This window comes from Ranitomeya variabilis, chromosome 2 (assembly GCF_051348905.1).
Source record: "Ranitomeya variabilis isolate aRanVar5 chromosome 2, aRanVar5.hap1, whole genome shotgun sequence".
Classification (NCBI taxonomy): domain Eukaryota; kingdom Metazoa; phylum Chordata; class Amphibia; order Anura; family Dendrobatidae; genus Ranitomeya; species Ranitomeya variabilis.
Genome location: NC_135233.1, coordinates 350742498 through 350768470, shown reverse-complemented (window position 1 = coordinate 350768470; position 25973 = coordinate 350742498). Strand labels below are relative to the sequence as shown.

At 43.9% G+C, this 25973-nt stretch overlaps 1 protein-coding gene across 1 annotated transcript in view; it reads left to right on the top strand.

Moving 5' to 3' along the window:
• PLD3 (phospholipase D family member 3) overlaps positions 1-25973 on the top strand; it is a 56023-nt gene that overhangs the window by 19588 nt on the left and 10462 nt on the right. The window contains exon 2 of the mRNA XM_077285561.1: positions 22396-22568. The gene's annotated coding sequence lies outside the window, so the exon portion shown is untranslated. The remainder of the gene's footprint in view (positions 1-22395; positions 22569-25973) is intronic.

The following is a 25973-nucleotide window of genomic DNA, read 5'->3' as shown; positions in this document are numbered from 1 at the left end:
TTGTCTTCCAAGCTTCCTCTTTCATCCTTCCCCAAACATGCTCAATGATGTTCATGTCTGGTGACTGGGCTGGCCAGTCCTTGAGCACCTTGATCTTTTTTGCCTGGAGGAACTTTGTTGTAGAGATGGATGTATGAGATGGAGCACCATCCTGCTGCAGAATTTGACCTCTTTTATGATTTGGAATATAAGCGGTAGCGAATACTTCTTGATATTTTAGGCTATTGATATTGCCTTCCACCTTGCAAATGTTTTGCACACCCCCATACTGAAGGTAACCCCAGACCATGATCTTTCAACCACCAAATGTAACTGTCTTCTGGGTGTATTTTGGATCCATACTGGCTCCAGTAGGTCTCCTGCAGTGTTTGTGGCGGCTGTGGTGTAATTCTACTGAAGAGAAATCCATCTTCTGCCACTTTTCCAGCATCCATCTATTTAGCAGGCTGTGGGAGTTTGTAAATGCCACACGGTTTTTTATTTGCCTTTTGTTTAGTGCTGGCTTCTGGGCACTGATTCGACCATGGAGGCCATTTTAAGACAGAATCCTACAAACTGTTCTAGTTGACACAGGTAAAGGTTTAGGTGTGCACTCAGCCTTAATATGGTGAGGTGCTAGTGTAACGGACCAATGGCCCAGAATAACAGTAAAAGTTAAGTTCACTGCACTCTCTCTAGGTTTCTTATGCAAAGTCTGGTATAAATTTATTATACATAAACTGGGAGCGTAACAGAATATTACAGCATCTGTGATTTTTTATATACAACGTTTCGGCTCAACCAGAACCTTTGTCACGTAATCGCTTGTTCCAGCTAAGCTAGTGATATACAGAGAAGGCGGAAAGTCCCAGCGGTGCAATATAAGCTCTATTGTAATCTAAATGTCCGCCTATGGAAGATCCTGTCCAGTAGTGTGGACCTGCAGTGTCTGTTATGACAAGCGGCGCTCCCGCGCCTTGCTAACGGTCGGCGTGTCACGTGCGGTGAATATAACTTTTACTAGTTGACACAGGGACTTGAGGTGACCAGACTTGTTGGAGCTCTGCTGCTGTGGAAGAGGGGCTTGCTTTGAATTTTCTAACCAACAAACATTCCTCCTGAGCAGTTGTCTTGCGTGGTCTGCCGGACCTGGGCTAGTCAAACACATCTCCAGTCTCTTCAAATTTTTTTTTTAATTCTTTGTACTTGACGCTGAGACACATTAAAGGTGCCCGCCACCTCTGCAGTGGATCTGGTTTTCAGCCTCTTGATAATCCAGGCTTTGGTCGCAGGGTGGATTTTTGGCATGTTGTCAAGAGCTCAAGTTGCAGTTCAAGTGAAGGGCTGGGGTGCTGGGTTTCTTTTTATACACACACACTAAATAACCAATCATTTACTGAGCACAGGTGAGGATGTAAACTAGGATTGGGTGCATTATATGACCAGGGGACAAAACTTTTGTCTTGCTAAAATCTGACCATTCTGTGTCCATTAACTGATCAATATTTCTGCATTGATGTCAATTTATTTTCTTAACCTAAACCACATTTTGGAAGGTTTCAGCTTTCAAAAGAATAATTTATACAACCAATGGATGAATTTAACATCAGGTTATAAGCTTTTATTTACATAACATGGATAAGCGACATTACTTCTGTCAGGGAGTGTACAACTTTTACTACTAGTATACTACAATACTGATCATTAATTTTAAAAAAGCACAACACTAAGTGCCATTGTATACAGGAACTCTGTATTTACGGTCAGTGTAAAGATACTACAGTGATCACTGGTGACATTATACACAGGAGATCTGTATAAGGTGTCAGTGTACAGGTAATACAGTGATCACCACTGCCAGTGACATTATACACAGGAGCTTTGTATATAGTATACAGTGTATAGTGTCAGTGTACAGGTAATACATTGACTCACTAGTGATTTCTCTAGCTGAAGTCCTTCATCTTTGCTTTTGATTTTCATCCAGAACAGACTGCCATCACTTCTTCCAGCCAGGACTCGTCTCTGCATAAAATAACACAGTTACCTAGAGCATGGCTTCCAGACCACATTCCCCACTTTTTCCCTTTCTTCTACACCATGTTCCAAATTATTATGCAAATTATATTTTTCTCGGATTTTTCTAAATGGTCGGTGCAAATGACAGTCAGTCTAATAAAAGTCATCACCCGTTAGAGTATACATCGAGTTTTATTGGATAAACCTCCCAATGATAACAGTATAATCTCCAAAATGAATAAAAACTCAAAATGCACTGTTCCAAATTATTAGGCACAGTAGAATTTCTAAACATTTGATCTGTTTTAAAGAACTGAAAATGCTCATTTGTGGAATTTGCAGCATTAGGAGGTCACATTCACTGAACAAAAAAGATATTTAACTCCAAAACATCCTAACAGGCCAAGTCACATGTTACCATAGGAACCCTTCTTTGTTATCACCTTCACAATGCTCGCCTCCATTGAACTTGTGAGTATTTGGAGAGTTTCTGCTTGTATTTCTTTGCATGAAGTCAGAATCGCCTCCCAGAGCTGCTGTTTTGATGTGAACTGCCTCCCACCCTCATAGATCTTTTGCTTGATGATACTCCAAAGGTTCTCTATAGGGTTGAGGTCAGGGGAAGATGGTGGCCACACCATGAGTTTATCTCCTTTCATGCCCATAGCAGCCAATGACTTAGAGGTATTCTTTGCAGCACGAATTGGTGCATTGTCATGCATGAAGATAATTTTGCTCCCGAAGGCACGTTTCTGCTTTTTATACTATGGAAGAAAGTTGTCAGTCAGAAATTCTATATACTTTGCAGAGGTCATTTTCACACCTTCAGGTACCTTAAAGGGCCCTTCCAGCTGTTTCCCCATGATTCCAGCCCAAAATATTACTCCTCCATCTCCTTGCTGACGTTGCAGCCTTGTTGGGACATGGTGGCCATCCACTACTCCATCCATCTGGACCATCCACAGTTGCTCGACACTCATCAGTAAACAAGACTGTTTGGAAATCAGTCTTCATGTGTGTCTGGGCCCACTGCAACCGTTTCTGCTTGTGAACACTGTTTAGGGGTGGCCGAATAGTAGGTTTATGCACCACAGCAAGCCTTTGAAGGATCCTACACCTTGAGGTTCGAGGGACTCCAGAGGCACCAGCAGCTTCAAATAATTGTTTGCTGCTTTGTAATGGTATTTTGGCAGCTGCTCTCTTTATCCAATTAATTTGTCTGCCAGAAAACTTCCTCATTATGCCTTTATTTGCATGAACTCTGTCTGTGCTCTGTTTCAGTCACAAATCTCTTCACAGTATGATGATCACTCTTAAGTTTTCATGAAATATCTAATGTTTTCATACTTTGACCAAGGCATTGCACTGTTTAATGCTTTTCAGCCACAGAGAGATCCTTTTTATTTCCCATATTGCTTGAAACCTGTGGTCTGCTTTATAATGTGGAACATCATTTTTAAGTAGTTTTTCTTTAATTAGAATCACCTGGAAAACTATTGATCACGTGTTTAAGATTGATTTCAGTGATCCACTGAGCCCTGAGACACAATACCATCCACGAGTTTATTTGAAAAACAAAACAATTAAATCTTTATGACACTTATATCCAATTTGCATAATAATTTGGAACATGGTGTACACTAGACATCTGAATACAGAGGTGCACCCACAAACAATATATAATTGGTTATTATGCAACCTCATAGATTGTAAGCTTGGGAGCAGGGCCCTCATTCCTTTTGGTATCTGTTGATCTATGTGTTTATTGTTATGCTTAATGTCCATTGTCTGTACAAGTCCCCTCTAAAATGTAAAGTGTTGGCACTATAGAAATAAAATTATCATAATTATTATTATTAACCGACCATTCCAAATATAAATTATAATCCACCACTGTGCACCCACTAACTTTAAATAGCCACTTTCCTCATTTAATATATAAATTAATTAGCACCTGTACTCTTTCCCCCAATTCATTACCAGTCACTTCCTCCTCAACGCCCCCCACTATGTACCTACCACTCTAACCCTAACCCCGATTCATTATAGTTACATGCCCCTCCCGCCCCAATTCATTGTCATGTCTTTCTCTCTCACCCTCTATTCATTATCAACTGCTCTACCCCACATTCAATACATCATTTACTCCCCCACCCTTAAAATTCATTATTTGTTCTTCCCCTAGATCATCATTTGCTCTCCCCACCCCCTCTTCAATTGATCATTTGCTCTCCCCACCCCCACCTTCAATTAAATTGCTGTCCCCTGTCCCTCACACTGAATTTATCATTTTGCAGTCCCCCCACTTTAATGTGAAGTCCCCTTCATTCATTGCAGTCCCCTATCACCCTCTCACTTCATCTGCAGTGCCCCTTCATCATTTGCAGCCCCCTATCCCCCTTCCATTTCATCATGAGCAGTCCCACATCAGACACAATTCATCATGTGCAGTCCTGCAGTCCCCGTCTCCCACTTCATCATGTGCAGCCTCCTTACACCCCCCACTAAATAACTTGCAGTTACCCACCATTAAATTTATTTTATAAAGAAAACAAAAAAGTTCTTCATACTTACCTCACCAGTCGCTCCCCTGCAGTGCCTCTCTGCTTCTAGCATCCGGGTCATGTCGGCGTGTGCGTGAGGACGCCATCACGCATGCCCAACACCTAACCTGGAAGTATAGAGAACATGAAGGGAGCAGTAGCTGCGCAGCCGTCAAGGTGACAGCCAAGCATAGCTCCTGGCCCCAGCGCAGACGTGTGCGCTAACTGTGATGCAGCTGTGTCTGCTGCCAGCCGCGTCACAGTACAGCAGACATGGCTGCGCACAATTTGCTGTGTGGCTGTAGCCACCACCAGGCAGCCGGCCCTGAACAGCTGCTGGGGGAGCGGCCCGGGGGGCATTTGCCTCTTTGCCACCTGGGCCAGTCAGCCCCTGCCTATTGTGAATGGTGGATCCTGTGTTATCTACTGTATTTAGAGGTGTTATCAGTCATTGTACAGGAGGAGGAGGAGGTGAGCTGTGACATCACCTATTGTGAATGGTGGATCCTGTGTTATCTACTGTATATAGAGGTGTTATCGGTCATTGTACAGGAGGAGGTGAGCTGTGACATCACCTATTGTGTATGGTGGATCCTGTGTTATCTACTGTATATAGAGGTGTTATCAGTCATTGTACAGGAGGAGGAGGTGAGCTGTGACATCACCTATTGTGATTGGTGGATCCTGTGTTATCTACTGTATATAGAGGTGTTATCAGTCATTGTACAGGAGGAGGAGGAGGTGAGCTGTGACATCACCTATTGTGTATGGTGGATCCTGTGTTATCTACTGTATATAGAGGTGTTATCAGTCATTGTACAAGAGGAGGAGGTGAGCTGTGACATCACCTATTGTGAATGGTGGATCCTGTGTTATCTACTGTATATAGAGGTGTTATCAGTCATTGTACAGGAGGAGGAGGTGAGCTGTGACATCACCTATTGTGAATGGTGGATCCTGTGTTATCTACTGTATATAGAGGTGTTATCAGTCATTGTACAGGAGGAGGTGAGCTGTGACAGCACCTATTGTGAATGGTGGATCCTGTGTTATCTACTGTATATAGAGGTGTTATCAGTCATTATACAGGAGGGGGAGGAGGTGAGCTGTGACATCACCTATTGTGAATGGTGGATCCTGTGTTATCTACTGTATATAGAGGTGTTATCAGTCATTGTACAGGAGGAGGGGGAGGTGAGCTGTGACATCACCTATTGTGAATGGTGGATCCTGTGTTATCTACTGTATATAGAGATGTTATCAATGATTGTACAGGAGGAGGAGGTGAGCTGTGATATCACCTATTGTGAATGGTGGATCCTGTGTTATCTACTGTATATAGAGGTGTTATCAGTTATTATACAGGAGGAGGAGGTGAGCTGTGATATCACCTATTGTGAATGGTGGATCCTGTGTTATCTACTGTATATAGAGGTGTTATCAGTCACTGTACAGGAGGAGGAGGTGAGCTGTGACATCACCTATTGTGAATGGTGGATTCTGTGTTATCTACTGTATATAGAGGTGTTATCATTCATTATACAGGAGGGGGAGGAGGTGAGCTGTGACATCATCTATTGTGAATGGTGGATTCTGTGTTATCTACTGTATATAGAGGTGTTATCAGTCATTGTACAGGAGGAGGAGGAGGTGAGCTGTGACATCACCTATTGTGTATGGTGGATCCTGTGTTATCTACTGTATATAGAGGTGTTATCAGTCATTGTACAAGAGGAGGAGGTGAGCTGTGACATCACCTATTGTGAATGGTGGATCCTGTGTTATCTACTGTATATAGAGGTGTTATCAGTCATTGTACAGGAGGAGGAGGTGAGCTGTGACATCACCTATTGTGAATGGTGGATCCTGTGTTATCTACTGTATATAGAGGTGTTATCAGTCATTGTACAGGAGGAGGTGAGCTGTGACAGCACCTATTGTGAATGGTGGATCCTGTGTTATCTACTGTATATAGAGGTGTTATCAGTCATTATACAGGAGGGGGAGGAGGTGAGCTGTGACATCACCTATTGTGAATGGTGGATCCTGTGTTATCTACTGTATATAGAGGTGTTATCAGTCATTGTACAGGAGGAGGGGGAGGTGAGCTGTGACATCACCTATTGTGAATGGTGGATCCTGTGTTATCTACTGTATATAGAGATGTTATCAATGATTGTACAGGAGGAGGAGGTGAGCTGTGATATCACCTATTGTGAATGGTGGATCCTGTGTTATCTACTGTATATAGAGGTGTTATCAGTTATTATACAGGAGGAGGAGGTGAGCTGTGATATCACCTATTGTGAATGGTGGATCCTGTGTTATCTACTGTATATAGAGGTGTTATCAGTCACTGTACAGGAGGAGGAGGTGAGCTGTGACATCACCTATTGTGAATGGTGGATTCTGTGTTATCTACTGTATATAGAGGTGTTATCATTCATTATACAGGAGGGGGAGGAGGTGAGCTGTGACATCATCTATTGTGAATGGTGGATCCTGTGTTATCTACTGTATATAGAGGTGTTATCAGTCATTGTACAGGAGGAGGAGGTGAGCTGTGACATCAGCTATTGTGAATGGTGGATCCTGTGTTATCTACTGTATATAGAGGTGTTATCAGTCATTGTACAGGAGGGGGAGGAGGTGAGCTGTGACATCACCTATTGTGAATGGTGGATCCTGTGTTATCTACTGTATATAGAGATATTATCAGTCATTGTACACGAGGAGGAGGTGAGCTGTGACATCACCTATTGTGAATGGTGGATCCTGTGTTATCTACTGTATATAGAGGTGTTATCAGTCATTATACAGGAGGGGGAGAAGGTGAGCTGTGACATCACCTATTGTGAATGGTGGATCCTGTGTTATCTACTGTATATAGAGATATTATCAGTCATTGTACACGAGGAGGAGGTGAGCTGTGACATCACCTATTGTGAATGGTGGATCCTGTGTTATCTACTGTATATAGAGGTGTTATCAGTCATTATACAGGAGGGGGAGGAGGTGAGCTGTGACATCATCTATTGTGAATGGTGGATCCTGTGTTATCCACTGTATATAGAGGTGTTATTAGTCATTGTACAGGAGGAGGAGGTGAGCTGTGACATCACCTATTGTGAATGGTGGATCCTGTGTTATCTACTGTATATAGAGGTGTTATCAGTCATTATACAGGAGGGGGGAGGAGGTGAGCTGTGACATCACCTATTGTGAATGGTGGATGCTGTGTTATCTACTGTATATAGAGGTGTTATCAGTCATTGTACAGGAGGAGGTGAGCTGTGACATCACCTATTGTGAATGGTGGATCCTGTGTTATCTACTGTATATAGAGGTGTTATCAGTCATTGTACAGGAGGGGGAGGAGGTGAGCTGTGACATCGCCTATTGTGAATGGTGGATCCTGTGTTATCTACTGTATATAGAGGTGTTATCAGTCATTATACAGGAGGGGGAGGAGGTGAGCTGTGACATCACCTATTGTGAATGGTGGATCCTGTGTTATCTACTGTATATAGAGGTGTTACCAGTCATTGTACAGGAGGAGGTGAGCTGTGACATCACCTATTGTGAATGGTTGATCCTGTGTTATCTACTGTATATAGAGGTGTTATCAGTCATTATACAGGAGGAGGAGGTGAGTTGTGATATCACCTATTGTGAATGGTGGATCCTGTGTTATCTACTGTATATAGAGGTGTTATCAGTCACTGTACAGGAGGGGGAGGCGAGCTGTGACATCACCTATTGTGAATGGTGGATCCTGTGTTATCTACTGTATATAGAGGTGTTATCAGTCATTGTACAGGAGGAGGGGGAGGTGAGCTGTGACATCACCTATTGTGAATGGTGGATCCTGTGTTATCTACTGTATATAGAGGTGTTCTCAGTCATTATACAGGAGGAGGAGGTGAGTTGTGATATCACCTATTGTGAATGGTGGATCCTGTGTTATCTACTGTATATAGAGGTGTTATCAGTCACTGTACAGGAGGGGGAGGCGAGCTGTGACATCACCTATTGTGAATGGTGGATCCTGTGTTATCTACTGTATATAGAGGTGTTATCAGTCATTGTACAGGAGGAGGAGGTGAGCTGTGACATCACCTATTGTGAATGGTGGATCCTGTGTTATCTACTGTATATAGAGGTGTTATCATTCATTATACAGGAGGGGGAGGAGGTGAGCTGTGACATCATCTATTGTGAATGGTGGATCCTGTGTTATCTACTGTATATAGAGGTGTTATCAGTCATTGTACAGGAGGAGGAGGTGAACTGTGATATCACCTATTGTGAATGGTGGATCCTGTGTTATGTACTGTATATAGAGGTGTTATCAGTCATTACACAGGAGGGGGAGGAGGTGAGCTGTGACATCACCTATTGTGAATGGTGGATCCTGTGTTATCTACTGTATATAGAGGTGTTATCAGTCATTGTACAGGAGGAGGAGGTGAGCTGTGACATCACCTATTGTGAATGGTGGATCCTGTGTTATCTACTGTATATAGAGGTGTTATCAGTCATTGTACAGGAGGAGGAGGTGAGCTGTGACATCACCTATTGTGAATGGTGGATCCTGTGTTATCTACTGTATATAGAGGTGTTATCAGTCATTGTACAGGAGGAGGAGGTGAGCTGTGATATCACCTATTGTGAATGGTGGATCCTGTGTTATCTACTGTATATAGAGGTGTTATAATTCATTATACAGGAGGGGGAGGAGGTGAGCTGTGACATCATCTATTGTGAATGGTGGATCCTGTGTTATCTACTGTATATAGAGGTGTTATCAGTCATTGTACAGGAGGAGGAGGTGAGCTGTGACATCACCTATTGTGAATGGTGGATCCTGTGTTATCTACTGTATATAGAGGTGTTATCAGTCATTACACAGGAGGGGGAGGAGGTGAGCTGTGACATCACCTATTGTGAATGGTGGATCCTGTGTTATCTACTGTATATAGAGGTGTTATCAGTCATTGTACAGGAGGAGGTGAGCTGTGACATCACCTATTGTGAATGGTGGATCCTGTGTTATCTACTGTATATAGAGATGTTATCAGTGATTGTACAGGAGGAGGAGGTGAGCTGTGATATCACCTATTGTGAATGGTGGATCCTGTGTTATCTACTGTATATAGAGGTGTTATCAGTCATTATACAGGAGGAGGAGGTGAGCTGTGACATCAGCTATTGTGAATGGTGGATCCTGTGTTATCTACTGTATATAGAGGTGTTATCAGTCATTGTACAGGAGGGGGAGGAGGTGAGCTTTGACATCGCCTATTGTGAATGGTGGATCCTGTGTTATCTACTGTATATAGAGGTGTTATCAGTCATTATACAGGAGGGGGAGAAGGTGAGCTGTGACATCTCCTATTGTGAATGGTGGATCCTGTGTTATCTACTGTATATAGAGATATTATCAGTCATTGTACATGAGGAGGAGGTGAGCTGTGACATCACCTATTGTGAATGTTGGATCCTGTGTTATCTACTGTATATAGAGGTGTTATCAGTCATTATACAGGAGGGGGAGCAGGTGAGCTGTGACATCATCTATTGTGAATGGTGGATCCTGTGTTATCCACTGTATATAGAGGTGTTATTAGTCATTGTACAGGAGGAGGAGGTGAGCTGTGACATCACCTATTGTGAATGGTGGATCCTGTGTTATCTACTGTATATAGAGGTGTTATCAGTCATTATACAGGAGGGGGGAGTGTCATGATTCCCCAATGGCATGGGAACATCAGAAACACAAAAATAACAGACTAGCTCTCGGGTGATGGAAACTCAAGCTGACCGTGACCTAAATCTACCACACAACTAACAGTAGCCAGGAAGCATTCCTACGGCTGCCTAGATGCCATGCGCCAGCCGGAGAACTAACTACGCCTGGAAGAGGAAGGAACAGACCTGGCTTACCTCCAGAGAAATTCCCCAAAGATGATAGTAGCCCCCACGTATATTAACGGTGAGTTCAGAGGAAAAGACATACACAGTATGAAGGTAGATTTAGCAAAGCGAGGTCCACTTACTAGATAGAGGAAGGATACAAAAGAGGACTTCACGGTCAGCTGAAAAACCCTTTCAAAAAACCCATCCTGAAATTACTTTAAGACTCCTGTGTCAACTCATGACACAGGAGTGGCAATTTCAGTCCACAAGAGCTTCCAGTAACAGGAAATGACAAAACTGTAAACTGGACAAGAAAAACAAAACAATAAGGACAAGAGTCCACTTAGCTGATCAGCAGACTAGTAGCAGGAACATGCAACTGAATGACTCAGGTTACAATGATGACCGGCAAGGAAGTGACTGGAGAGCAAGGCTAAATAGGGAACTCCCAAAACTGATGGAAGCAGGTGAGCTGAGGCAGAAAAGCACACACAAGTCTCCAGTACCACCAGCCACCACCAGGGGAGCCAAAAAGCGGATCACAACAGTACCCCCCCCTTAAGGAGGGGGCACCGAACCCTCACAAGAACCGCCAGGGCGACCTGGATGAGCCCTATGAAAGGCACGAACCAAATCCGAGGCATGAACATCAGAGGCAGTTACCCAAGAATTATCTTCCTGACCATAGCCCTTCCATTTAACCAGGTACTGGAGTCTCCGCCTGGAAATACGGGAGTCCAAGATCTTCTCTATAACGTACTCCAATTCACCCTCAACCAGCACAGGAGCAGGAGGCCCAGCAGAAGGAACCACCGGCACCTCGTATCTCCGCAACAACGACCGATGGAACACATTATGGATAGCGAAAGATGCCGGAAGGTCCAAACGAAAGGAAACAGGGTTAATAATCTCCAAAATCCTATAGGGACCGATGAACCGAGGCTTAAATTTAGGAGAAGAAACCCTCATTGGGACAAAACGGGAAGACAACCACACCAAGTCCCCAACATGAAGGCGAGGACCAACCCGACGCTGGCGGTTAGCAAACCGCTGAGTCCTCTCCTGGGACAAATTCAAATTGTCCACCACTTGTTCCCAAATCCGATACAACCGATCCACCACAGCATCTACTCCAGGACAATCCGAAGACTCCACCTGACCAGAAGAAAAACGGGGATGAAACCCCGAATTGCAAAAGAAAGGGGAAACCAAAGTGGCAGAACTGGCCCGATTATTAAGAGCAAACTCCGCCAACGGCAAAAAGGCAACCCAATCATCCTGATCCGCAGACACAAAACACCTCAAATACGTCTCCAAAGTTTGATTAGTTCGCTCCGTCTGGCCATTAGTCTGAGGATGGAAGGCAGACGAAAAAGACAAATCAATGCCCAACCTGGCACAGAATGCCCGCCAAAATCTAGAAACGAACTGGGTACCCCTATCAGAAACGATATTTTCAGGAATACCATGCAAGCGAACCACATTTTGAAAAAACAAAGGAACCAACTCAGACGAGGAAGGCAACTTCGGCAATGGCACCAAATGAACCATCTTAGAAAAACGGTCACACACCACCCAGATAACAGACATCCTCTGAGAGACAGGAAGATCAGAAATAAAGTCCATCGAGATGTGCGTCCAAGGCCTCTTCGGAATAGGCAAGGGCAACAATAACCCGCTAGCCCTAGAACAACAAGGCTTGGCCCGAGCACACACATCACAAGACTGCACAAAAACACGCACATCACGAGACAGAGATGGCCACCAGAAGGATCTAGCCACCAAATCCCTGGTACCAAAAATTCCAGGATGACCCGCCAGCGTAGAAGAATGAACCTCCGAGATGACTCTACTGGTCCAATCATCAGGAACAAACAGTCTACCAGGTGGACAGCGATCAGGTCTATCCGCCTGAAACTCTTGCAAAGCACGTCGCAGATTTGGGGAAATAGCGGATAATATCACCCCATCCTTAAGGATACCTGTAGGTTCCGAATCACCAGGGGAATCAGGCTCAAAACTCTTAGAAAGGGCATCCGCCTTCACATTCTTAGAACCTGGCAGATATGAGACCACAAAATTAAACCGAGAGAAAAACAACGACCAGCGCGCCTGTCTAGGATTCAGGCGCCTGGCAGACTCAAGATAAATCAGATTCTTGTGATCAGTCAAAACCACCACCTGATGTCTAGCACCCTCAAGCCAATGACGCCACTCCTCAAATGCCCACTTCATGGCCAAAAGCTCCCGATTACCGACATCATAATTTCTTTCGGCGGCAGAAAATTTTCGAGAAAAGAACGCACAAGGTCTCATCACTGAGCAATCGGAACTTTTCTGCGACAAAACCGCCCCCGCTCCGATCTCGGAAGCATCGACCTCAACCTGAAAGGGGAGAGAGACATCGGGCTGGCGCAACACAGGGGCAGACGAAAAGCGGTGCTTAAGTTCCCGAAAGGCCTCTACAGCGGCAGAGGACCAATTGGCAACATCAGCACCCTTCTTAGTCAAATCCGTAAGAGGCTTAGCAACACCAGAAAAACCAGTTATAAATCGACGATAAAAATTAGCAAAGCCCAAGAACTTCTGAAGACCCTTTAGAGAAGTAGGCTGCGTCCAGTCACAAATAGCCCGAACCTTGACAGGGTCCATCTCAACAGAAGAAGGGGAAAAAATGTACCCCAAAAAGGAAATCTTTTGAACCCCAAAAACACACTTAGAACCCTTTACACACAGAGAATTCTCCCGCAAGACCTGAAAAACCCTCCTGACCTGCTGAACATGAGACTCCCAGTCCTCAGAAAAAATCAAAATATCGTCCAAATACACAATCATAAATTTATCCAGATATTCACGGAAAATATCATGCATACAGGACTGAAAAACTGAAGGCGCATTAGAAAGGCCGAAAGGCATTACTAAATACTCAAAGTGGCCCTCAGGCGTATTAAATGCGGTTTTCCACTCATCCCCTTGCTTAATTCGCACCAAATTATACGCCCCCCGGAGATCAATCTTGGAGAACCACTTAGCCCCCCTTATGCGAGCAAACAAATCAGTAAGCAGCGGCAACGGATACTGATATTTGACAGTAATTTTATTCAGGAGTCGATAATCAATACAAGGCCTCAGCGAGCCATCCTTTTTAGAGACAAAGAAAAACCCAGCTCCTAAAGGTGATGAAGAAGGACGAATATGTCCCTTTTCCAGGGACTCCTTAACATATTCTCGCATGGCAGCATGCTCAGGTACAGATAGGTTAAACAAACGACCCTTTGGAAATTTACTGCCTGGAATCAGATCTATGGCGCAATCACACTCTCTGTGGGGAGGGAGAGAACCAATTTTAGGCTCTTCAAAAATATCCCCAAAATCCGACAAAAATGCAGGAATCTCAGAGGGAATAGATGACGAGATAGGAACCAAAGGTATGTCCCCATGAGCCCCCCGACATCCCCAGCTTAACACAGACATAGTTTTCCAGTCCAGTACTGGGTTATGAGATTGTAACCATGGTAATCCAAGCACTAAAACATCATGTAAATTATACAACACGAGGAAGCGAATCATCTCCTGATGGTCTGGAGTCATACGCATAGTCACTTGCGTCCAGAACTGTGGTCTATTACAAGCCAGAGGTGTAGAATCAATACCCTTCAGAGGTATAGGAACTTCCAGAGGCTCCAAATCAAACCCACAGCGCCTGGCGAAGGACCAATCCATGAGACTCAGAGCGGCGCCAGAGTCCACATAGGCATCCACGGTAATAACTGATAATGAACAAATCAGAGTTACAGACAGAAGAAATTTAGACTGTAAAGTGCCAATAGAAACAGACTTGTCAACCTTCCTAGTACGTTTAGAGCATGCTGATATAACATGCGCGGAATCACCACAGTAGAAGCACAAGCCATTTTTGCGCCTATAATTCTGCCGCTCGCTTCTTGACAGAATTCTGTCACATTGCATTTTCTCTGGCGTCCCTTCAGAAGATACCGCCAAATGGTGCACGGATTTGCGCTCCCGCAAACGCCGATCAATCTGAATCGCCATTGTCATGGACTCATTCAGACCTGTGGGCGTAGGAAACCCCACCATGACATCCTTAACGGCATCAGAAAGGCCCTCTCTGAAATTTGCCGCTAGGGCACACTCATTCCACTGAGTAAGCACAGACCATTTACGAAATTTTTGGCAGTATATCTCAGCTTCATCTTGCCCTTGAGACAGGGCTATTACAGCTTTTTCAGCTTGAATCTCCAAATTAGGTTCCTCATACAGCAACCCTAAAGCCAGAAAAACCGCATCCACATTGAGCAACGCAGGATCCCCTGGTGTCAATGAAAATGCCCAATTCTGAGGGTCACCTCGCAGCAAAGAAATCACAATCTTAACCTGCTGAACAGGATCTCCAGAGGAGTGAGGTCTGAGAGAAAGGAATAATTTACAATTACATTTGAAATTCCGAAACCGAGATCTATCTCCGGAAAATACCTCTGGTGTAGGAATCTTAGGTTCAGAAATAGGAGTACGTATAACATAATCTTGTAAATTCTGAACCTTCGTAGCAAGATTATTTAAACCTGCAGCCAAACTCTGAGGGTCCATCCTTAAACCGGAGAGATCAGAGCCATTCAAGGATTAGAAGGAGAGAAAGGCAAGGCTGTAAATAGAGCAGAAATACAACTGAGCCAACTAAGTAGCAAACATGAGAGGAAAAAAAAAAAAAATAAAAATCTACAGACTTCTTTTACTCTCCTTTCTTCTGCAAATTACTTTAACAGCGGCCGGTCATACTGTCATGATTCCCCAATGGCATGGGAACATCAGAAACACAAAAATAACAGACTAGCTCTCGGGTGATGGAAACTCAAGCTGACCGTGACCTAAATCTACCACACAACTAACAGTAGCCAGGAAGCATTCCTACGGCTGCCTAGATGCCATGCGCCAGCCGGAGAACTAACTACGCCTGGAAGAGGAAGGAACAGACCTGGCTTACCTCCAGAGAAATTCCCCAAAGATGATAGTAGCCCCCACGTATATTAACGGTGAGTTCAGAGGAAAAGACATACACAGTATGAAGGTAGATTTAGCAAAGCGAGGTCCACTTACTAGATAGAGGGAGGATACAAAAGAGGACTTCACGGTCAGCTGAAAAACCCTTTCAAAAAACCCATCCTGAAATTACTTTAAGACTCCTGTGTCAACTCATGACACAGGAGTGGCAATTTCAGTCCACAAGAGCTTCCAGTAACAGGAAATGACAAAACTGTAAACTGGACAAGAAAAACAAAACAATAAGGACAAGAGTCCACTTAGCTGATCAGCAGACTAGTAGCAGGAACCTGCAACTGAATGACTCAGGTTACAATGATGACCGGCAAGGAAGTGACTGGAGAGCAAGGCTAAATAGGGAACTCCCAAAACTGATGGAAGCAGGTGAGCTGAGGCAGAAAAGCACACACAAGTCTCCAGTACCACCAGCCACCACCAGGGGAGCCAAAAAGCGGATCACAACAGGGGAGGAGGTGAGCTGTAACATCACCTATTGTGAATGGTGGATGCTGTGTTATCTACTGTATATAGAGGTGTTATCAGTCATTGTACAGGAGGAGGTGAGCTGTGACATCACCTATTGTGAATGGTGGATCCTGTGTTATCTACTGTATATAGAGGTGTTATCAGTCATTGTACAGGAGGAGGGGGAGGTGAGCTGTGACATCACCTATTGTGAATGGTGGATCCTGTGTTATCTACTGTATATAGAGGTGTTCTCAGTCATTATACAGGAGGAGGAGGTGAGTTGTGATATCACCTATTGTGAATGGTGGATCCTGTGTTATCTACTGTATATAGAGGTGTTATCAGTCATTATACAGGAGGGGGAGGAGGTGAGCTGTGACATCACCTATTGTGAATGGTGGATCCTGTGTTATCTACTGTATATAGAGATGTTATCAGTCATTGTACATGAGGAGGAGGTGAGCTGTGACATCACCTATTGTGAATGGTGGATCCTGTGTTATCTACTGTATATAGAGGTGTTATCAGTTATACAGGAGGGGGGAGGAGGTGAGCTGTGACATCACCTATTGTGAATGGTGGATGCTGTGTTATCTACTGTATATAGAGGTGTTATCAGTCATTGTACAGGAGGAGGTGAGCTGTGACATCACCTATTGTGAATGGTTGATCCTGTGTTATCTACTGTATATAGAGGTGTTATCAGTCATTGTACAGGAGGAGGGGGAGGTGAGCTGTGACATCACCTATTGTGAATGGTGGATCCTGTGTTATCTACTGTATATAGAGGTGTTCTCAGTCATTATACAGGAGGAGGAGGTGAGTTGTGATATCACCTATTGTGAATGGTGGATCCTGTGTTATCTACTGTATATAGAGGTGTTATCAGTCACTGTACGGGAGGGGGAGGCGAGCTGTGACATCACCTATTGTGAATGGTGGATGCTGTGTTATCTACTGTATATAGAGGTGTTATCAGTCATTGTACAGGAGGAGGTGAGCTGTGACATCACCTATTGTGAATGGTTGATCCTGTGTTATCTACTGTATATAGAGGTGTTATCAGTCATTGTACAGGAGGAGGGGGAGGTGAGCTGTGACATCACCTATTGTGAATGGTGGATCCTGTGTTATCTACTGTATATAGAGGTGTTCTCAGTCATTATACAGGAGGAGGAGGTGAGTTGTGATATCACCTATTGTAAATGGTGGATCCTGTGTTATCTACTGTATATAGAGGTGTTATCAGTCACTGTACGGGAGGGGGAGGCGAGCTGTGACATCACCTATTGTGAATGGTGGATCCTGTGTTATGTACTGTATATAGAGGTGTTATCAGTCATTACACAGGAGGGGGAGGAGGTGAGCTGTGACATCACCTATTGTGAATGGTGGATCCTGTGTTATCTACTGTTTATAGAGGTGTTATCAGTCATTGTACAGGAGGAGGAGGTGAGCTGTGACATCACCTATTGTGAATGGTGGATCCTGTGTTATCTACTGTATATAGAGGTGTTATCAGTCATTGTACAGGAGGAGGAGGTGAGCTGTGATATCACCTATTGTGAATGGTGGATCCTGTGTTATCTACTGTATATAGAGGTGTTATCATTCATTATACAGGAGGGGGAGGAGGTGAGCTGTGACATCATCTATTGTGAATGGTGGATCCTGTGTTATCTACTGTATATAGAGGTGTTATCAGTCATTGTACAGGAGGAGGAGGTGAGCTGTGACATCACCTATTTTGAATGGTGGATCCTGTGTTATCTACTGTATATAGAGGTGTTATCAGTCATTGTACAGGAGGAGGAGGTGAGCTGTGACATCACCTATTGTGAATGGTGGATCCTGTGTTATCTACTGTATATAGAGGTGTTATCAGTCATTGTACAGGAGGAGGAGGTGAGCTGTGATATCACCTATTGTGAATGGTGGATCCTGTGTTATCTACTGTATATAGAGGTGTTATAATTCATTATACAGGAGGGGGAGGAGGTGAGCTGTGACATCATCTATTGTGAATGGTGGATCCTGTGTTATCTACTGTATATAGAGGTGTTATCAGTCATTGTACAGGAGGAGGAGGTGAGCTGTGACATCACCTATTGTGAATGGTGGATCCTGTGTTATCTACTGTATATAGAGGTGTTATCAGTCATTACACAGGAGGGGGAGGAGGTGAGCTGTGACATCACCTATTGTGAATGGTGGATCCTGTGTTATCTACTGTATATAGAGGCGTTATCAGTAATTGTACAGGAGGAGGAGGTGAGCTGTGACATCACCTATTGTGAATGGTGGATCCTGTGTTATCTACTGTATATAGAGGTGTTATCAGTCATTGTACATGAGGAGGAGGAGGTGAGCTGTGACATCACCTATTGTGAATGGTGGATCCTGTGTTATCTACTGTATATAGAGGATTTATCAGTCATTGTACAGGAGGAGGAGGTGAGCTGTGACATCACCTATTGTGAATGGTGGATCATGTGTTATCTATTGTATATAGAGGTGTTATCAGTAATTGTACAGGAGGAGGAGGTGAGCTGTGACATCACCTATTGTGAATGGTGGATCCTGTGTTATCTACTGTATATAGAGGTATTATCAGTCATTGTACAGGAGGGGGAGGTGAGCTGTGACATCATCTATTGTGAATGGTGGATCCTGTGTTATCTACTGTATATAGAGGTGTTATCAGTCACCGTACAGGAGGGGGAGGAGGTGAGCTGTGACATCACCTATTGTGAATGGTGGATCCTGTGTTATCTACTGTATATAGATGTGTTATCAGTCATTATACAGGAGGGGGGGGAGGTGAGCTGTGACATTACTTATTGTGAATGGTGGATCCTGTGTTATCTACTGTATATAGAGGTGTTATTAGTCATTGTACAGGAGGAGGAGGTGAGCTGTGACATCACCTATTGTGAATGGTGGATCCTGTGTTATCTACTGTATATAGAGGTGTTATCAGTCATTGTACATGAGGAGGTGAGCTGTGACATCACCTATTGTGAATGGTGGATCCTGTGTTATCTACTGTATATAGAGGTGTTATCAGTCATTGTACATGAGGAGGAGGAGGTGAGCTGTGACATCACCTATTGTGAATGGTGGATCCTGTGTTATCTACTGTATATAGAGGTGTTATCAGTCATTGTACAGGAGGAGGTGAGCTGTGACATCACCTATTGTGAATGGTGGATCCTGTGTTATCTACTGTATATAGAGGTGTTATCAGTCATTGTACAGGAGGAGGGGGAGGTGAGCTGTGACATCACCTATTGTGAATGGTGGATCCTGTGTTATCTACTGTATATAGAGGTGTTATCAGTCATTGTACATGAGGAGGAGGAGGTGAGCTGTGACATCACCTATTGTGAATGGTGGATCCTGTGTTATCTACTGTATATAGAGGATTTATCAGTCATTGTACAGGAGGAGGAGGTGAGCTGTGACATCACCTATTGTGAATGGTGGATCATGTGTTATCTATTGTATATAGAGGTGTTATCAGTAATTGTACAGGAGGAGGAGGTGAGCTGTGACATCACCTATTGTGAATGGTGGATCCTGTGTTATCTACTGTATATAGAGGTATTATCAGTCATTGTACAGGAGGGGGAGGTGAGCTGTGTTATCACCTATTGTGAATGGTGGATCCTGTGTTATCTACTGTATATAGAGGTATTATCAGTCATTGTACAGGAGGGGGAGGTGAGCTGTGATATCACCTATTGTGAATGGTGGATCCTGTGTTATCTACTGTATATAGAGGAGTTATCAGTCATTGTACAGGAGGAGGAGGTGAGCTGTGACATCACCTATTGTGAATGGTGGATCATGTGTTATCTACTGTATATAGAGGTGTTATCAGTCATTGTACATGAGGAGGAGGAGGTGAGCTGTGACATCACCTATTGTGAATGGTGGATCCTGTGTTATCTACTGTATATAGAGGAGGTATCAGTCATTGTACAGGAGGAGGAGGTGAGCTGTGACATCACCTATTGTGAATGGTGGATCCTGTGTTATCTACTGTATATAGAGGAGTTATCAAACATTGTACAGGAGGAGGAGGTGAGCTGTGACATCACCTATTGTGAATGGTGGATCCTGTGTTATCTACTGTATATAGAGGTATTATCAGTCATTGTACAGGAGGGGGAGGTGAGCTGTGATATCACCTATTGTCAATGATGAATCCTGTTTTATCTACTGTATATAGAGTTGTTATGTCAGGACTCTGAACATTTTTTACTTTTCGTGCATTACTGCCCTTTTCCAAGATGGCGTCTTTGGTCTCATGTGCACTGTGTCTTCCTGCTATAAAACTCCACCCCAGCCTTCAGTCTGTGCTAGAGTATTCTGCCTTGCATCCAGCTCCTGACCTCTGGTTACTCCCTGGCTATATACCTGCTCCTGTGAACCTGTGTGGTGATCCTGCTATTGTGCTCTGAGTTCCTGCTGCATATACCAGTTTCCAGTAATCCTCCTTCATCTGCTGCTCGTGTTTACTTCCATCTCATTTGCTGGACATGTAAGCTGTTTCTGCTCTGCAAAAACCTGAGACTATTAACCATGCCTCCATGGTTGAGCTAAGATATGATTTGAACTGCCTTATAAGCTTATCTATCTGTGTTTGGACTAAGACAAGGATTTATTCGTGTCAAGTATCCTCAAGAATAACTGTGCTTCATAGACTTTCTGCTTGATTGCATTTTCCTCTGAAGTTTCCTATAGACTGCTAAGCTGCGTTTAATATTTACACCAAGTGTTGTGGACTTGAGTTTCTCTCTGCATCTGTTTGAATCACCGTGTGATAATATAGACTTTACCACTTATAAAACTGTGTCCTGTAGTTGTCTTGTTCCACGCAAAGAGTCTCCTGAGTTATCCCCTATAATTATTACATGTTATCAGTCATTGTACAGGAGGAGGAGGTGAGCTGTGACATCACCTATTGTGAATGGTGGATCTTGTTTTATCTACTGTATAGAGATATTATCAGTCATTGTACAGGAGGGGGAGGTGAGCTGTGACATCAACTATTGTGAATGGTGGATCCTGTGTTATCTACTGTATATAGAGGTGTTATCAGTCATTGTACAGGAGGAGGAGGTGAGCTGTGACATCACCTATTGTGAATGGTGGATCTTGTGTTATCTACTGTATAGAGATATTATCAGTCATTGTACAGGAGGGGGAGGTGAGCTGTGACATCAACTATTGTGAATGGTGGATCCTGTGTTATCTACTGTATATAGAGGTGATATCAGTCATTGTACAGGAGGAGGTGAGCTGTGACATCACCTATTGTGAATGGTGGATCCTGTTTTATCTACTGTATATACAGGTGTTATCAGTCATTGTACAGGAGGGGGAGGTGAGCTGTGATACCACCTATTGTGAATGGTGGATCCTGTGTTATCTACTGTATATAGAGGTGATATCAGTCATTGTACAGGAGGAGGAGGAGGTGAGCTGTGACATCACCTATTGTGAATGGTGGATCCTGTGTTATCTACTGTATATAGAGGTGTTATCAGTCATTGTACAGGAAGAGGGGGTGAGCTGTGACATATCCTATTGTTAAAAAAGGTTATAGTTCTTGGAAGGTGCTTATGAAAAAAATTAAAACTTGGGGAAGTTTAAGACATTTACAAATGAAAAGGAAACTCATCATCTGCACCCCTGAATCCATGCACCTCTCTCCCTCTGTTCTACCTGACCTCCTACTCTCCTCCACACATTCATTCCTCACACAACCGCCTCCAAGATTTCTCCCGAATATCCCCCATCCTCTGGAATTCCACGCCTCAACACGTTATCCACCACCCTCGGATCCTTCAGACGGAACCTGAAAACCCATCTCTTCAGGAAAGCCTACAGCCTGCAATAACCATGCTGTCAACTCACCAACCACCAGAGCTGCCACCTCACCACCACCAGAGCTGCCACCTCACCACCACCAGAGCTGCCACCTCACCACTGCCGCACCCGCGACCTCCTGTCTCTTCCCCATTATCCCGTAGAACAGTGTTCCCCAACTCCGGTCCTCAAGAGCCACCAACAGGTCATGTTTTCAGGATTTCCTTAGCATTGGACAGGTGATTGAATGTTTGCCTGTCCAGGTGATGCAATTATCACCAGGGCAATACTATGGAATTCCTGAAAACAAGACCTGTTGGTGGCTCTTGGGGACTGGAGTTGGGGGGAACACTGCCGTAGAATGTACTGTAAGTCCGCAAGGACAGGGTCCTCTCCCCTTTGTACCAGTCTGTCATCTTAAATTTGTTTACTGTTAACGTTATGTATAACCCTGTACGTAACCCCTTTTCTCATGTACAGCACCTTGGAATTAATGGTGCTATATAAAACTTCTCTGCTCTCTTCTTTGCAGCCCTGGAATTGAATAATAACCACTCCTACATCAGGAAGCCACAGCTGCAGAGGCCCCTCCTGGCCGCGTCCTGCCCGGCCCCCAGTACGGCCCCCTGTACACCAGGCCTGTCTGGGCAGCTGCTTGTATTGCACAGATGACCCTGGAGGAGGACGCTGCCTGCTGAGCTCTCGGTAGGTTTTGTCTCAGTTGTATGGATACAAGGAGGGATCCCTATTGTCTCGCACCCGTCTCTGTGTGACATGCTGCCACTAGTCTCCTATTGCTCTGGTTCACCTCTTTCTGAGCCTCAGTCCTTGTATCCAGACCCTGCGTTCTCTGTGTTCTGGGTGAGGTGTAAACCACATCGATATTATTATTATATCTAACGATATCCGTCATACAGTGCAGTAACCGCACCGCAACAATCGGACGCTCTGATCACATGTGCCTTATGGAAAAGTGACACTCGTCAAAAGTTGCTCACTGCAGTTATTGCGGTACATTATATCGTGGTGAATGTATATTGTAGTATTTATATACAATGAGGTCGAAAATGTGTTTCTGCTTTCATTGCACTTTTTTTTTCTTTCTTTTAATTAAACTTAATGATTGTTTTTTGGGTTTTTTTTTTGCTTATTTGTAAAAAAAAGTTGGATTTTCCATAAGGTTAAAAGGTTATTACAAAATTTCTTGCAAAGTTCTTGTTAAAACAATGAACTTTGCAATTCATTCAATATTAAAAATCCTCTCCAATCTTAAAAAACAAAGGTATTTTTAATTGTTTACTGACCCAGGTTACCAGCCACCACTGCAGTCTATCAGCAGCGGCCGGTCTCCTAGGCAACGAGCGCAGCTCTTACAAGCTATTTTCATCACTTTGCGAGTGCTCCTCTGAAGCTACACTGACCCGGCCAATTCCAGCGCCGCTTTTCTCCTCCGATGCCGCATGGGAGAGCGCACAGATCAACATCTCAAACCAGCGGTTGGATCAGTAGCTCGATCACATCATTCAGAAAGCCGAGAGGTAGAGCAATGCTGCGCTCCTGAAAATCAGTCGTGGAACATCCCTTTAAGGCCTTGGTTCATCCGTTTTTTTGTATTTTTTTATTTTTCCATCATTATGGTGTCTACAATATTTCTTATGTTTATCAAAAAAAAAATTTAAAATTTTATTTTATTTTTTTAATCTTCCTACTGCTTGTCATTTTTATGTTCGCTCGCCCCATACTCTAAAGCACTTGCTCGGCCAAACGTTCCTGTGTTCTCTTTCGAAAAGCCGCTGGCTGATCATCTTTAGAGAGAACAAATTGATCAGCGGTCTGAATTCGGACATATCCAATCGACCTCTTCCTCAATGATCAGTCGGCCGACATCCCTATGAGACACATGAGAGCATCGGCTGCACCCGTTAATATCAGCCGAAGTTATTCTAATGTGTATGGGGTCATTTACATGCAACATTTTAAAGCTTTGATATGGCTAAAAAGGCACCCATATAGTAAAAGAAAAGACAAAAAAAAATCATTTAGGCCAAATTATTCCAACATAGTGCTCTATTTTGTCAGTGCAGAAAACCAACCCTGCCCTGTAGTTGCTGCATAGTCTTTAGTTACTTCTCTCCTGTTCTCGCCAACCCCCCTGATAATGACAAAGAATGGGAGGTATTAGAAGCTGGGAGGTTTCACAATACAATCTGCGCCCGTCTATGAGCTGGAGGGATTATGACGTGTCAGCGCGTCTTGTACTTCCTTGGTAAACAATGTAAAGTCTACCTTGCTATGTACTTCTGTATTTCATGTACTTATATCTGAACGGCCCTTAGGGGGGGAGGTGACATGTCCTTGGAACATGCAGGAAAAATAGGGAACAGCTCCCCATAATATCCGATGAGAATAAGAAGACCATGCAGCAATAATAATAAGAGTACCGTGTTCTGTTAGGACAGCTGTGGTCAGGCTTTCCTTCAGCCACCATAACGGGTTAAACGCGTTGCCCTCCCATATATCCAAGTACCCCAGCCCAGGATAATCGTCACGTCTCAGTTGTCCCCTCTGCTGTTAGACTGTATTCAGAAATATGACCTAATTTTCTGAAGTCATAAGTTGGTCCGGTCCGCAGTCCGTACTTGGGCCTTGAATGTTGGAAGTGTGAAATAAGCCTAAGGTATATTTAATATTTCCACAAGTCATTTTTGCTACCCATCATCCAGTACCGGCGCATGGAGATGGGTGAGTTGCTCTCAGCAGAGTTCAAGGGGTTGTCCGGTTAAAAAAAAAACGGTTAGGTGATACCTTACTGATTGGTGGAGGTCCAAGCCCTGGAACCTGCCCCAATCAAATAAAAAATAATTGAATTCCCCATGTCAGAGCTCAGTCCGTGATTTATTTAGGGCAGTCCTGCCCATGGCGCTGCATTATCCTTGGCCTACCTGAAACCTGTCGAACACCTCACCCGAATGAATCACCGCTCTGCAATGTAGGTCAGTATCCTGCTGCTCTGCCTCGCATCACGGGAACTACGGACATAGCATGTGATGGGAAATTGGCTGCAATTCCTATCTTGTGACCTGAGTAGATCTGTAGCCTCCAAAGTGATCAAATGCATCAAGTCCTGAGCATTATCTGTACTGGAAGCTATTCACCGGGGTAGTCCATGCCATAACCAAAATATGCAGCTTGCAAAGGCATAAATCAAATGCTCCTACATCCCCAGTCCTCACCAGTAATATCAGCTTTTAATGTAAATGGTGGGGTGGGACTTTTCCCTGATATTTGGTGAGAAAAGGATTGGGCAGTTGGATTTCAATATGCACTATCCTTTTTTTCTTGGAGAAGATGCCATCAGAGGTGTTTGGTAGCAGGTTATGTCCTTTTCTCTGGACAGAACACGTGGCATCTGTTGGTTTGGTGAGTAGATATGTCATGTGTGTGGTCCTCCTACAGGTGCCTATACACTTTCGATAGCTGATGGGTTGTGCCCATGTCTTCTGAACCACCTTCTACTATTTGCATTCCCGCTTGGTCTGGTCGAGCCTGTATGTGTTCTTATTGGTGAGAGGGAATGAAGAAGCTGCTGGACATCTCTGGTGGGAGCTTGTCTTCAGGAAGGATCACATCACACATCCATCATTTATATGGTCACCGGTCTCCTAACCTGATCTCCACGGACTCTTATATACCTCTCAGCCTTGACCAAAGTATTTTGATAATGGTTTAGGGTAGCTGACTGAGTCTTTACCCTTTGTGAAATATATATATATTTTTATAAATCTTCTTAAATTGAATGCAGCCGGTGTTCTGTGGCACGTGACTGCTGTCATCGTCAAAAAAGTTGCTGAACATTAGAATCCCGATCTAGCTGAATGTTCCTGAATAGTTGGAAGATCAGCAATAAACCCCAAACCTTGTGAATCATGGTGACTAGTCACATGCCGGTCTCTTCTGTCTAAAACTCGATTACACATCCTGACCTTCAGTAACTTCTGCAATCTGCGGGGTTGTACCTAAAGCCCTATCTCTGAATACAAGGAGCACATCAACAATTGGAGGAACAATAGTGGTCAGGAGCTGCGGAAATGAGTGACCACACATTTGGCT